General features: G+C 37.3%; 1 protein-coding gene across 2 annotated transcripts in view; it reads right to left on the reverse strand.

Annotated features, from left to right (window-relative positions):
• Nucleotides 1-15780, reverse strand: part of LOC310739753 (transmembrane protein 235) — a gene marked incomplete at its 5' end in the record, with an annotated part of 48002 nt that overhangs the window by 17901 nt on the left and 14321 nt on the right. The gene's annotated exons all lie outside the window — the stretch shown is intronic.

The following is a 15780-nucleotide window of genomic DNA, read 5'->3' on the forward strand; positions in this document are numbered from 1 at the left end:
ATGCCGTCGGATCAGCTGCGGATGCCAAACGGCGTTCGTAGCTCTGCCCATTAGTGTCACTTCCCAGCCCTTTCAGGATGAGTCCTTAGTAATAGTAACTCTCGACAAAACCTCATCTAAAGAACTTCCTGTCCAAAGAGTTGCAGGGATTTTCCATTGACGGAGGATTTTGAAGCATGCATACGTTTATTCTGACTGAGATTTCGCCGGGGACACAGCCGCAAATGCACAACCCATCTCTGATAATCCCAGGGTGTTAGATTTTTATCATGCCCAAACGAAACTTGGAGAAATTTTCCATACGACCTGTGATGCTCCGTAGTGCCTTTCTGAATTCAGGGAAGGAGAAATACACAGCACACAGAATGTGGCAGAATGTTCCTCTTCAGTTTATTGAAGGTGGCAGACATGTATTTATACACACAGGATAATACAGTCCACGCACACACAAAAGGCTGACCTAAAGTCATTTTCCTGTTTAGACAAGAGGATATACCAGCCCTACATTTGTGAACCCAGATAAGACTCTGTTTACCTTACAGACTAACATCGTAAATATCCTATAGACACAGAGCGGACAAAGAAATGTGTGTGAGATAGTGTGAAAACAGTTTTAACACTAACAATGGCCACTTTAAATCATTTATGATTTAGCATTACACACCAAAACATAGGACGTTCATCCTGGGAACAGAACCTGTGACAAACTGCGAATTGAAAGATAAAGACACAAAAACAGATTCCATTTCATTCTTTCCCTACATGCAAATAAGCCTTCACATCACCACTCAAATCGAGGCCTTTATGGCCTGTCTTCATCAAACATGGCAACATACAAAGTGCAATTCCAACAATCAATACAAGAATCATTCCTAAAACAAAATAGTGTTCAACAAATTCTTAATCTTTTCCAAAAACTTTGTTCAGCAGTTGTTTCACGTTCTCCAAGACATCATGAGACCATTGTTTCTCAGTGCTTGTTCAGTATATCTATAGTCAGTAATATAAAAAGGTATACATAACAGTTTCTTCTCTGAATAATGTATCCAAAGAACATAAAAAAATTCAGGGTAAGCTAAACTAAACAGTCAAGGGAGTTTGATCTTCACCCCCGGAGGTGGACCCCTTTCTACTAAAAAGAAAAGATCTTTCCATGGGCTCTCAACTGTTTCAGCCCTGAAAACTCACTTAGGTAGGCTTCTTAGGCCAACAGACCAGGTGCTATTTTGATCCTGCTTGCGTGTATCCACTGTGGCTGATAATCAGTCAGAGCTCCAGTTCTGGTTACAGCTAGGACAGTCGCTGGACCAAGATACTTCGGCTCACCGACCTTGATGGGCTTCAGACTTCTTATCAGGACCTGCTGATTAGGCACAAAAGGGTGTGTGGGCTTATCTGTGGGCAGAGGGAGAGTTAGTGAAACATCAGCACTGATAGAATAAAATTTCTCAACCAGGGCAGAAACGTAGTCGTCCACCATCACTTCCAGGTTACCTAAGAAAGAAATGCCAGTGCATCTCCTGACCCATGGGGTCATGAAACGTTAAAACATAAAACTTTCAAAAGGATTAGTTTTGTTGGAGATAGGGTTATTTTCATTTCTGTGAGTACTACCGGGAGAACAACAGTCCAATTTTGGCCTGTTTCAATGCAGGCTTTAGTAACACGCTCCTTGATGGATATGTTTGTTCTCTCTTCCACTCCAGCTGACTGTTATTTTAATATTCCCGATCACCCACAATCAATTGCTAAACTTTTAGCCAAAAGTTGTGTTACCTTCGAAGCAAAAGGTGTGCCGTTATCACTTTCAATCACACTAGGAATACCAAACCTAGAGATGATCTCTTTTGTTAATATTTTGATAACAGTTTTAACATTTTCTGTCGCACATGCAAATGCTTCTGGCCACTTACTGAATCTGTCAACTATAACCAACAGGTATCTCAAATTTCCTACAGGTGGCATATGTGTAAAATCTATAGCCACTTTGGCAGGGAGTTGAACATCTTTTAATAAGTCGGCTATGAGATTAAAATGTGCTATGGGCTTTCCATCAGCTGTTTTAAAGTCTCTTTGCTTCCATGTTTCAGCAAAATCATGCACAACACCATAAGCATACTTAGAATCAGTGTATCTAGTCACTACCTTCAGACAACTGACATGATCTTGTAAGTGCGACCAACTCTGCAGCTTATGCTGATGTGTATGGTAATGATTTAGCTTCAACTATTACATCAGGTAATCTTACAACCGCATATCCACATAAATACACACAAGAAGGTTCTGAACATGAACATCTACATATAAGCAATCCCCCTCTACCAGGGCCGTATCTAAAAGATCGGGCCCACAAGAGGTCTCACGTTCAATTTGTCTAAGGCAATCATGTGCATCATCAAAACCATCTAAGTCAATATCGTCTAGCAGATCACGCAGAGCTACTACAGCTGAATGCGGCTGAGAAGAAGGCTTAATAGTTACGATTTCCGTTACCAAGAGTGTAGTTTCATAACCAGATCTACGTTGTGCTGTCACATGTTTGTTGGAGGTTGTGTAAAATAGCTGTTACCTGATTCAAGGTGAACAGTATCAAAGGGTTGTAACAGCACCGTTTTCCCAGCATCCCGGACCATCAGAGCCGCAGCAGCCACTGCACGCAAGCACGAAGGCAACCCTTGTGCTACATTGTCTAAAGATTTGGAAAGATACGCAACAGGGCGATATCTGTCACCGTGTTCCTGGGCTAGGTTTCCCGCAGCCGTACCACCACGTTCGTGCACATAGAGGTGAAAAGGCTTAGCATAATTCGGAAGACCTAGAGCTGGAGCAGACTGTATAGCCTTCTTGAGGGCAGCAAAACTGTCAGTCATTTCATGAGACCACAGAATGAGATGTGATGGAGGAGCTCTGTGATCAATAGCACTACGCAAAACTTTATCATGCTGTGCGCAGTCAGGGATCCATGCTCGGCAGTAGTTCACCAGTCCCAAGAAGCTCTGCATCTGTTTCACAGTCAGAGGTCTTGAAAACCTAGTCACAAGCTGTACTCGGTCCTGTGACAAGGATGTCATCTGCGTATTGAAAAAATGCAGGTTGTTTCTGGAAGGTGTACATCAGCCAAAGTTCAGTGCACTACAGCGGAGAATACGGCTGGCGAGTCAACAAAGCCCTGAGGAAGACGTGTCCAGGTGAATTGACGTCTCCTATAGGTAAAAGCGAAAAGCGTCTGCGTCTCTGAGGCCAAAGGGACACTGAAAAAAGCAGAACAAAGATCAATCACAGTAAAAAATCCGTGAGTCGCTGGTATAGAGTTAACAATGGTAGCTACATTGGGCACCAAATGAGCTAACGGAATAACTAATTTATTAATTTCGCGTAAATCTTGTGTTAGCCTCCAGCATTTTTTATCTGCCTTTAAGACAGGATTAATCGGTGCGTTATACGGTGAATGTGTCTCGATCAAAACACCTTGTGACAATAAATTGTCAATAACTGGAGCAATGCCAACATTCTTCTCTTCGACAATGGATATTGTTTAACAAAAATCGGATGGTGTGTTTTCATGAATGCATGATACGGTTCTACCTGGATGAAACCTGCCTCATCTTTGTGAGAGGCCCATAATTTGGGGTTACTTCACCTAAATTTGGTTAATCAGGCATGACTTCTGTACTACCCTGAAATAAATCTTCCAGATGTGGCTGTGGCTCAGTTGAGAGCATGAGGACAGAAGGAAAAGACAGTGCGACATTGGTTTCAAAAAACAGAATTTCTATTCCCATTTTGTGCATCATATCTCTTCCTAAAATGTTTAAAGGCGAGTTTGGAATTATTGTAAAGCTATGTTAAAAATTTGTACCTGTCGGTGTCATCACAGGCAAAAGGTGAGTTACAGGACATGAAATTGGAACTCCATCTATTCCCTAATAGATGAACTTCCCCTTTTTCCTCAAGTGGAGAATAGCTAGTGCAAGTTACTGTCTGCCTGCGAGGCCAAGTTGCCCGTGTTAGGGGGTCTCCACTGTTGGGCCAGTAAGAGACAATTTTCTTTCTCATCCTCCATGTCCAAATTGAGGGGGTCAGAGTTAGCATCGCCCTCTGAGTCCTCATCACATAAACAGCTTTGGCATGACCAGCAATTTAGCCTCCATTAAGTCCACCCAGCTCGTGGTAGCTCGCAGCTGATGGTCAACAGCCATAGATTTTGTGGGGGAAATGACAGTTGACATGGCTGAGTGCAAGGTAATCAAGACACTTAGTGAGCCCTTTAGAAGGTTGTCTTGATGTGTGAAGCCCCTAGTTGGCCTAATGCCACTAATTCTCTACCAAAGTAATTTAATTCTCGACAGGTCAAAGAGAATAGCTTTCCTTGACGCAGACACTATTTGGAATTTTGTGATGTCACTCAACCGATTTCACGTTTGGTGGCAGAATCCAATGACAGTCCGCTAGCAGAAAACTGGATGTGCTGAGAGAGCTTGATATAGTCCCTTACAGGAAGAAAGCACAACGTCATTTGCAAGGGGTCAACCTGAGGAGTAAAGGTGGGGCAGAGCCTGGTCACAGGTCGACCTGTCCGTCAAAGCAGACATGGTGTTTTAGAAGCTTCCATAGTTGGTCATGCCTAAAGCGATTCCCATTGTGAAACACCAAGCGAAGTTAGAAAAAGAACTATGCTTCATATTGGGAACATCAATTTGATGCTGAAATGTTTGTAATATCACAGTGTCCCCTAGTGGCTTTTATGCTCCTAAAAGTCACCCTCTGGTTTTATGTATGCATAAACATAAAAAGAAAAGAACTGACTGACATGAGCAGCCAGACACCCATCAGACAGGTCTTTATACTATGATTTATTCACTGCAAAGGAAACACTTTGAAGTGGTCAGATTCTCACATAGTGAAATTTCTTTTAAATAAATTACAGTATGAAACCTGTCTACACATGCCAAATGCTGAATATTTATTCTCAGTCAGGGTCATGGAAAAGCAGTTTAACCCTCTCCCTCGCCCCCTCTCCCTCCCTCTCCCTCCCCCCCTCTCCCTCCCTCTCCCCCTCTCCCTCCCTCCCTCTCCCTCCCTCCCTCCCTCTCCCTCCCTCTCCCCCTCTCCCTCTCCCTCCCTCTCCCCCTCTCCCTCTCCCTCCCTCTCCCCCTCTCCCTCCCCCTCCCTCTCCCCCTCTCCCTCCCTCTCCCCCTCTCCCCCTCCCCCCCTCTCCCTCCCTAAAAAGTTAAAGTTTGCTAAAATAAGTAGAACAATTAAGCAAAATATATCTTTAGAAAAGATTACTAAATATACACATCTGTATTACCCAAATGAGGTCGAACAAATGTCAACTATTTAATTTAATGTTTCTATTTGTTTAATTTTAGGTAATCAATACAATTTTTGCCACTTTAATTCATTACTCACTTTAATCAATATAATAAAAGTGTATTGCATTAAATGTATTCATTATTTTATTGTATAATTATTTTTATTTTTTTTACAAAATCTTATACATTTAACTAAAGCAGACATTTTATTTGAAATTGTTTTAAATGTAAAATGTTTTAAATGCACACACACACACACACACACACACACACACACACACCCCAAATGAGGTCTATGTGTGTATGTATAATATATATTACACCTTAAAATTTTCCTTTGAATTTGCAGTTCTGATTCTTAGTTTCCTCATTCCTAAATGTTTGCTTTCTTTGTTTTTGATACCATTAATCTTTTGATTATGGCTTTGCCTGTGACAAACTTGTAATTATGATCTCTATGTTTAATGACTGCTTTTTGTCTTAAGGAAAATAAGTTGGCTTAATTTTTGTGAAAGTTTCCCAAGCCTATAGTACACAAAGTTGTCGTTTATTTTAAATAATGATATAAATTGCAATGGTTATTACTGTAGATAACTCATATTTTGAAACATTTGGGTACATATTTGCAAATAAAAAAGTATTTCTATAGGTAAAATAAAAATAAAGTGTTATTCCTAATCATGTATATATGTTTATAATTAACTTTTCAAGCGGTCATCTAATTTGGGACAGTGAGTGAATAGAGAAAATATACCAGCATGCGATGTATGCATGAAGTGATGTATTAAACATTCAACAACTAGCTTTTGACATTAAATTATGCATTGTTGGATGAATTAAATTGTGTTTCTGTGAAGCATCTCAGGAAGCAGGGAAATAATATAGACTGGAAAATTTAGAATGTGCACTGTTTAATAGATTGTTTACTTTCTGGACTAGACATATAATTTGAGAGACTGCTGCAGATGTTGATGTTTTTACAGCCTGTGTTATGCGATTACTGCAAAAAATAAATAAATATTTGCTTAAGCTGTTTGTGGTGAATTCAATCAATTCAATTCAAAAGATTAATTATGCATATGGAAAATACTGAGGACTCTAAGCCATTTAATGTTTATTACAAAATGTATGTCAATTATACATGAACTGAATTACAAAATGTCACTTTTTACATTTTAATTTATAGGAAAATGACATTGTCTGCCATGATCACAAACTAGAATGTATATGATTATAAAATCCTGCTATTGAACTTAAGTATTGATGCAATGAAAAATGCGATAAATAAAGCGTTTTAGAACCGTCACCCAAGATGAAAGTAAAAACCTAAACCAAAAGATGTTTCCCAAATTGCCATATTTAAAAAAAAAAAGTTTTTAGAAGGGTAAAACATATGATATAAATATATATTTTATTTTTACTTGCATGTGTGCACTCCCCTGTGTAGTCTTCACAGTCTGAATCACCCCTGGGTGTGCACAAGGGGCATGAAAAATGCCTTGCTTGAAATGCATGCTTGATTAGTCTGAGGCAAATTCATCTGCAATGAGGAGGATTTTTTTAATCCAAAAAAATTCACTGAATTTGATAGCAATGCATCTATAAAGAGGATGGGCAATGATGTTAGGATTTTCCCAGAGGTATAATATTCTAAATAGTAGAGTGTAGTTATCTATAAATTATTAAAATAAAGTGTTACCATAGGCAAGTAAACTTTATGATTAAAGATATCTATCTATCTATCTATCTATCTATCTATCTATCTATCTATCTATCTATCTATCTATCTATCTATCTATCTATCTATCTATCTATCTATCTATCTATCTATCTATCTGTCTGTGTGTGTGTGTGTGTGTGTGTGTGTGTGTGTGTGTGTGTGTGTGTGTGTGTGTGTGTGTGTGTGTGTGTGTGTGTGTGAATAACCAGTGTGAGTAAATGACCATGATTTAAAAATAAATTAGGAATGAGACAGGATCAAACTAAGGAAGACAAATGTCATCCGTCCTCTACATCTGCCTCTTTCACACCAACTACCTGCATGTCTTCCCTCACCACATCCATGAACCTCCTCCTTGGTCTTCATCTTTTCCTCCTTCCTGGTGGCTCCATCCTCAGCATTCTTCTACCAATATAACTCATGTCCCTCCTCTGCACATGTCCAAACCATCGCAATTTCGCCTCCCTCACCTTGTCTCCATAACATCCAACATGCGCTGTCCCTCTAATAAACTAATTTCTAATCCTGTCCATCCTCGTCACTCCCAACGAAAACCTTAACATCTTCAGCTCTGCTACCTCCAGCTCAACCTCCTGTCTTTTACTCCGTGCCACTGTCTCTAAACCATACAACATCGCAGGTCTCACCACAGTCCTATAAACTTTGCCTTTCACTCTTGCTGATACTCTTCTATCACAAATCACTCCTGTCACTCTTCTCCACCCACGCCACCCTGCCTGCACTCTTTTCTTCACTTCTCTAACACACACTCCATTACTTTGCACTGTTGACCCCAGGTACCTGAACTCCTCCACCTCTTCTCCCTGCAACTGCACCACTCCACTCGTTTATGCACATGTACTCTGTCTTACTCCTACTGACTTTCATTCCCCTTTTCTCCAGCGTGTACCTCCACCTCTCCAGGCTCTTCTCAACCTGCTCACTACTCTCACCACAATAATCTTTATTATTACACTAGTTAAGAAAAAAAAAAAAATTAAAAAAAAATAATAGTTTTTGGTTGCTGTAACACACTGACTGGTTCCTCGCTGGAAAGACAAGAAAGGTTCACCAAACAGAGATTTCTTCATTTCCTTACGTTTTCAATCCGGGGTCTGACCGTCTCACACGGGGATCGGCACGCTTTTCCCATGGCGGGTGTCCGTCCGAGTGCACACGCTGGCGGCTGGCGGCCGGCACCTCTTTCTCCGTCTCAGTCGCGCTCAGTCACCGTTTACCAACCCATCCACCCGCCTCTGCTTAGTGTCTCTCTGTCCTCTTTATTGGCGTCGCTGGACTGAAACAGAGCGCACTGATTAGTCTCATCAGCTGCAGGTGTTACCGCTCATTCCGTCCGGCTCCGCCCTCCACTCGCTCACCGCTGGCACAGATGTGCGTCTGGAAAACACCTGAGCTTCCCCTGAGTTCCTGTAGAACACTACAGTGAAGAATGGAAAGTGTCCCAAATATAGACAGTTTTGAAAAATAAACAAAAAAGCTTTATTTATCCAACGAGTCCTTCAAGAAAAGTTTTAAGAACCTTTCCTACAGTTTGGGACAATATCAAGATAACTTTAAAAAATGTATTTGAAAATTGTAAAGATGATGTTGAAGATATTATTATTTCCAGACTTATACTGGGCATAACGGAAAGCTTCAAATTACACATTAAAATAAAAGCTGGTATAAGCAGGTATATGTTAAAAGATAAAACTGGTCGCTCCCATCGCATAAAGAAACCAATCAGAGACCAACAGGATGCTTTATGTTCATCGAAATTCACTTGGGAGCTGCGAGCTGGTTAAAAATAACAGTTGTGAATTTCATTAAACAAATCATACCTTTAAAAAGTACATTTAAATGCATCTGTATTCAAAAGTTTGAGCAATACAGTATATCCAAATTGAATATTTTCTTTGTTTTTGAAATGAAAATAATTTCAGCCTTAGTTGATAAACATAAAATATATAAAATATATAAAGCATAATTGTGATATGTGCAAAGGGCTGAAAACCCTTCAATGTAAATTTAACATGAACTAAAACCTATTAGGCCTTAACTGACATATTAAGACTTAGGTTTAGGATTAGAAATTCCAGAGCGTAATAAATCCTTCAAAACAAATGTTTTAACAACGATGGGAACCCTTAAGCTGCTGACTAAAGTTCTAAAGATGAAGATAATTGGTGCCTATGGAGCTATAAAAAGATAAAGTGCTTCCAGCTTGCAATTTTCACTTTCTGAAAAGTCATTAAGAAACAAGGGCTAAGGAGAATTGTGGAAGTCAAGGCAATATCTGGAAGACCAAGAGCACTCAGATAAAAAAAAAAAAATGCTTGCATGTAATAAAGGAATTCTGTGGCGAATTTGGATGGGCATGTGGGTGGGTCTATAATGCTTTGGAGCTGTGCATCAGCCACTACCACACAGTCTCTTCACTTAAACTGGATTCGCCACAGAGGCACTGACCTACTACGGCATCCAAAATAAAGCATAGGGTGCTGATAAGTCAGATCAAATAAATCTCCAAAATAAAGATGCGATCAATTACACTGGCTCAAACTCAGGACAAATCAAATATTGCTGACTAGCTCAGGAACCAGATGCTTAATGTATCTGAAAAAGGTTTTTGGCACTGTGCCTTTCTTTTCCAATTTAAAAGCAAAAGCAGTTCTTTCGGCCTGCAGATATAATGAGATCACAGGATTTGGGCTCAGACACAGTTAATAGGCTGGATATCAGTAGGGCAGAAATACATTTCCCATAGGAAAATCTGGCCAGGAAAAATCTGGTCAACAAAATGTTTGAGGAATGACCCAAATGAACATGCATACATGAACTCACCGGACAAAAATAAGGGAAGTAACATGCTCAAACAAAGGCTTTGTGCTCATTCCTAACCCTAACCCTAACCCTTCTCACTACAATGAAAGTATAACTTATGGTATAACTGTATCGATTTTTTCTTCTTCTCAAATGCAAACAATAATAATATACCAATGCAGTAAATGTTTTTTATTCACAATAAAAACTGAATAAACATAACAAAAGTATATCACAACAAACTAAAAAAACTGTTAATGGAGAATTTGACCTAAATAAATGAGTGTACTATATTTTAAATAAGATTACATGACCTTCTTTGTGATCTTCATATTAGATGATAATTTTCTGGAAAATGTCAACTATTATTAAATAACTCTAGCTAACTACTTCTACACTAATCTTAGAAAAATAAATCAGTGTCTTCAGTGCCGACAGTTCTACTATATCATTATCATTAATATAATTTTGCTGTTATATTTAACAACAGTGTGTTAGCAACAGTAATTACAGAAGCTTTGCCTGTTAGCAAATATTCAGCTGGCTAGCTAGTTCAAACATTTAGTAACACCCCTACTTATTTCAGCCAACATGCTAGGTAAAAAAACAACTTTTACCCCACATCGCATCCTCTATTCATCCTCTTCCATGAATCAGTCACATGTTTGTCACAAAAACACTTTTGCATGTAATACGTTTTTGGTGCCAGCAAAAAAAGGTTTCAATTTCATGCATCAGAAATGACAGACACGTCCAGAAGTTCCAAACTTTAACAAAAAACAAAGCTCTAACAGATGTTCTAATAGGGGAAAAAAGGCAAAAGGCCAAAATTGCAGTGCTCAGTCACAGTCCAGGAAAAGCAAACAGGAGAAAGGGGAATTCTGTAGTGGCCCTGAAGCTCTCACACATTATGGACTAGGAGAAGGCTGAAATATTGCTCACCATTAAAGTTTAATGAGTTTTGGGTCTAGCCTTATCCAAAGCCACTCATATGTCTCAGCCTGGTGCCTTCATCACAAGCTCATTCATTTCACTGAGCCAAGACCCACTTCTGCATATACAGGTTGATGGTTAAGCTTCCAAATTTTTACTGAGCAAAATTGACCAATTATAAGCTGCTTATTAGAGAAAACATTGGATAAGATTGGAGTGAAAGGAGAAATAACCACTAGTCGGAAATTCAACTATCCAATAGATATTCCACAGTCCATTAGATGGACTTGATAGCAACCTGACTGTGTAGCTTAAATGTATAAAATGTCTATGTAATTAACCATTACAAAAGATCTCCATCATAAGAGCGACTGGGCCAGCAAAATGCATCTGACATTAAAAGCAGTAGCTTCTAAATTGGATTAGAGAGATCTGGAACATCCAGTCAGGTTCCGGGCTTGTGGCTTGAGCATATGTACATGTTATGCTACTGTGATTTTGTAAGTAAGTGAGTTTGTGCCAGTAGGCAACAACAGTTTCCAGGAAAGAGGTCTGATCTTATAATATATTTATCACAAATTACTACAATCATAAATGTCATACCTCATATGTCACTTGTTGGAAGGTCCCGGAATGCATGTGCATGCCAACAAAAAGGTACTCAGATGATTCACGCTGCTCATATCCATTGTTCTGGGTTCATTCAAGTACAAATATAAATAGAATTTTAGCAAAATTAGTTTACCTTTCATCAGGCTGAAAGTTAGGTGACAGCAGCACTTTTTTTCCCCACAGTGTCGACATTAAATTATAATTTACATGCAAAATTATCCAACACACATCTAAACTGGTACTCTCAAAAGTTAAACAAATATCTATTGTTGATTAGCTACAGTACAGACCAAAAGTTTGGACACACCTTGTGTGTCCAAACTTTTGGTCTGTACTGTATATATACAGTACAGACCAAAAGTTTATATATATTATATATACAGTACAGACCAAAAGTTTATATATATTATATATACAGTACAGACCAAAAGTTTATATATATATTATATATACAGTACAGACCAAAAGTTTATATATATTATATATACAGTACAGACCAAAAGTTTATATATATATTATATATACAGTACAGACCAAAAGTTTATATATATTATATATACAGTACAGACCAAAAGTTTATATATATATTTTATACAATACAGACCAAAAGTTTATATATATTATATATACAGTACAGACCAAAAGTTTGGACACACCTGCTCATTCAAAGAGTTTTCTCTATTTTTATGACTATGAAAATTGTAGAGTCACACTGAAGGCATCAAAACTATGAATTAACACATATGGAATTATATATGGAATTATATACATAACAAAAAAAAGTGAACTGAAAATATGTCATATTGTAGGTTCTTCGCCAAGAGTGTGCAAAGCAGTAATCTAAGCAAAAGGTGGCTACTTTGAAGAACCTACAATATGACATATTTTCAGTTGTTTCACACTTTTTTTGTATATAATTCCACATGTGTTAATTCATAGTTTTGATGCCTTTAGTGTGACTCTACAATTTTCATAGTCATGAAAATAAAAAAAATGTGTCCAAACTTTTGGTCTGTACTGTATGTTCGGGTCTCTTCTACTGCTTTAATGTCTCGCACACACACACACACACACACACACACACACACACACACACACGCGCGCGCGCGCGCGCACACACACACACACACACACACACACACACACACACACAAACTCCAGCCTAGTATGTTATTACTAAGTAAGCCATTTGCATATTTGCTTTCATTAGCAAGTTCAAGTTCATTTGTTTTGACTGTGTCATGAAAGGAAAACAGGCGTATGTTTTCAATATATAAAGATTTGTATGGTAGCAGAGTGGTATAGCGGGTAGCTCCAGTGTCCCAGGTTTGAGCCGAGCTTGGGTTATTGCCAATTTGTAGTTTAATATGTTCTCTTTTTGGTTTCATATGTTTTCTAAACTGCCTCTATTCGTGAAAAAGTCTGAAAGTGTGTGCAATGGACATATGTAGACCCAGCGAAATATAGTTTAGTTTTAAATCTATTATACTAGCTAATATTTCATATGATCTAATCGGAAGTGAAGCAATGTAATGTTCCAGCATACACACAGAATTTTCTTCAAGGTAGATTCACTTTAAATTGTTCACATTTAATATAAGAACTTTATCTTTATAGGTGTTGTACTAATACAGAAAAGCAGTGATCTGTTTTAAGCTCTATAAAGAGCAGTATATGTCCAATAAGACATTGGAAATTGACAGTAATGTTAAAGGTTATTGGGTGACTTTTACTTAACAGAGGTCCATGAAGACCAGTTGGATCAGGTCACCTTTAAAGCATTTCACCAAAGCTGATATAGATACTAATACAATTAATGATGAGTCAGTAGTATCCCAAGTGTCCTAATAAGAGTTTGAATGTCTGATGAGTGAAGAAGTGAAGGGGAGGGCATTTTGTTAGCACTTACAGATACTGTGGAATTTAAATGTTCCCCTGCAGCTAATATTATTTAGGCAGACTAGCAGTCTAGAGGACAATTCAGTGCTGTATCTAAAACGATGCTCCTTATTAACAGTGTTCTATTTTCACTGATGATTATTCTGTAGTGGTGTCTAAACATAAAATGAGAATTTAATTGTGTTCCTTCAACCCACTGTGGATACCATCATTAAAAAAAGTTAACTCAACTTTTCATTTGTCAACTAAATTATTCTATTTGACTTTGTTTTATGAAATATTAAGCTTTAACCCCATAGAAAATCTGTGATTTTATACATTAAAACTTAAAGCTGTTGAGGTCTGTATGTTTCAAAAGATTAAAGCACACAATCATTTTTATCTAAAAGTGGCTGTATATTTTGTTGTATATTTAAAGGAAGATAATATATTTGGACCAGCACCATGAGCAGATTGTCCTGCAATGGACCAGGGTCCCATCTCTGTGTCATTCTATCTAAATAACACACCAATATTATTTCTTAGCAGTGATACAACACCTCTCTTTTTTATTATCAGCTCATTTCAGACAAATTAATGATTCATTGTTGTCAGTGCAGGCACAAGACATCCTAGCTAAACAAACACATGTCTTGTAGAGCCTGCTGTTTTTGTTTGATTAAAAATGCAAAGCAAAATGCTAATTTGGTTTGATAAAATCAATACCACAAACATTGAAGCAAACAAATATAAGAAATAAATTGCATGTAATACAAGGATACCATAACCCTGGAATCATTTTGGTAATCAAGACACCCTATGATAGACAGTTTATAGTCATAAAATGGTCAGCTTAATGGTTTAATAAGACATTCATAGAGCAATACACCACTGCAAGATCTGTTTAAACTAAATATTTTCACAGATCTGACAACAATCCCCTGCAATCGTTAGGTGATTACAATGTATCACAATTATATTTTTTTCTGTTCCTGAAAAATTGTAATGCAGTTACAATTAAAATAGTAAAAAACTTTTTAAAAAGTCTTCTGACAGTTAAGTTTAGGAACTTATTAGCTTAATTAACTCAGTCATCTTTTTTCAATTGCCAATCATCACTGAATTTTCAAACTTTGGTCTAATACTTAACAACCATGTAAAGCTAGATATGGATCTAACTAAGGATACTAATTGATTCCTGCAAACCAGAAGCAGCTATAAAAAGCTATCAAACCACTTCTCACTCCCAACTGCCACTGTGCGAAATGTCATTAAGAAATGTCATTTAAGGTGAAGAAAGTTAGAAAGTTAAGGTAAAATCTGTAAGAACAAATAGACTCTTTGACATCTGTTGTATATATAATATTTATAATAAATAAATAAATAAATAAATAAATAAATAAATAAATAAATAAATAAATAAATAAATAAATAATGGACTTGCAATGCAATGATGTCTCCACAAATCTGAATCATTCTAAGTTCAAGTTCTGTGGACGGATAAAATAATGTTTGAAGGATTTGGCTACAAATAAGGTATATGTTTGGAGGGATGAATAAGCGGCCTCTTATATTGAAATATAAAAGATTGCAGAGTTTTGAGCATGGAAGTTGATCTTTAGGATTGTGTTACATCCAAAGGGAGTAAAATGACTTGCACAGGTAGAGGAAAGAATGAATTCCAGTAAAATAGCGAATTCTTAAAGGAAGATGATGCAGAGAGTAAAGACTTTGAAGCTGAAAAAAGCAAAATGCCTGGATAATTTAAAATGGCGTTCAGAGTTCCCTGACCCTGAAAACCTGTAGATCTGAAAGAAAAAAAAATGCTGTGTATGCAAGATACCCCAAGAATATAAAAGTATTCTAAAAGGCAACAAGAACAGAAAGACTCTTAACTGGTTACAGTAAGTGATTGCAGGCTGTGATTATTATATCATTTTTTTTTTTTTACCAAAGGTGTTCTACTAAGAGGTGCATTGATATTGTGGCAAAAGATTTATTACTGTAAATACTTTTCCCTTTTCTGTCTGCATTTACACTATACCAGGAATTGTGGAGAAAACAGCAGTGTCTTAGAAACAAATGTAACATACACATTTACAAAAAAATATTTAACAAAATGTTATGTTCTATTCTACACTGTTTGAAACAGGGCTGACTGTACATTAATTGGATCCTAATTTTACACAGAATTAAATATCTACTACAAAATATATCTGTAAATGTCTCTGTCCCAAAAGTCTCCAAAGTAAATTAACACTTTTTATCAAAGATGATTGCATGTACAATAATTGCATGGCAATCTCCTTTCTGATCCAGCTATAAGAATGATTTTCAAGAACCCCATTCTTAAAAGCTATCTGAAAAAATATTAAATATATAGTGATCGAGGTTTTGGAAGAAAATTTCCCTCATTTATGGAGACTTTTGAGAGACCCTGTGGTTCCCAAAGATGTGCGCAAGAAAATATACCATTTTAGACTAATTATAAATAGACAC

The sequence above is a fragment of the Silurus aristotelis genome (assembly GCF_946808225.1).
Source record: "Silurus aristotelis genome assembly, chromosome: 17".
Lineage (NCBI taxonomy): Eukaryota > Metazoa > Chordata > Actinopteri > Siluriformes > Siluridae > Silurus > Silurus aristotelis.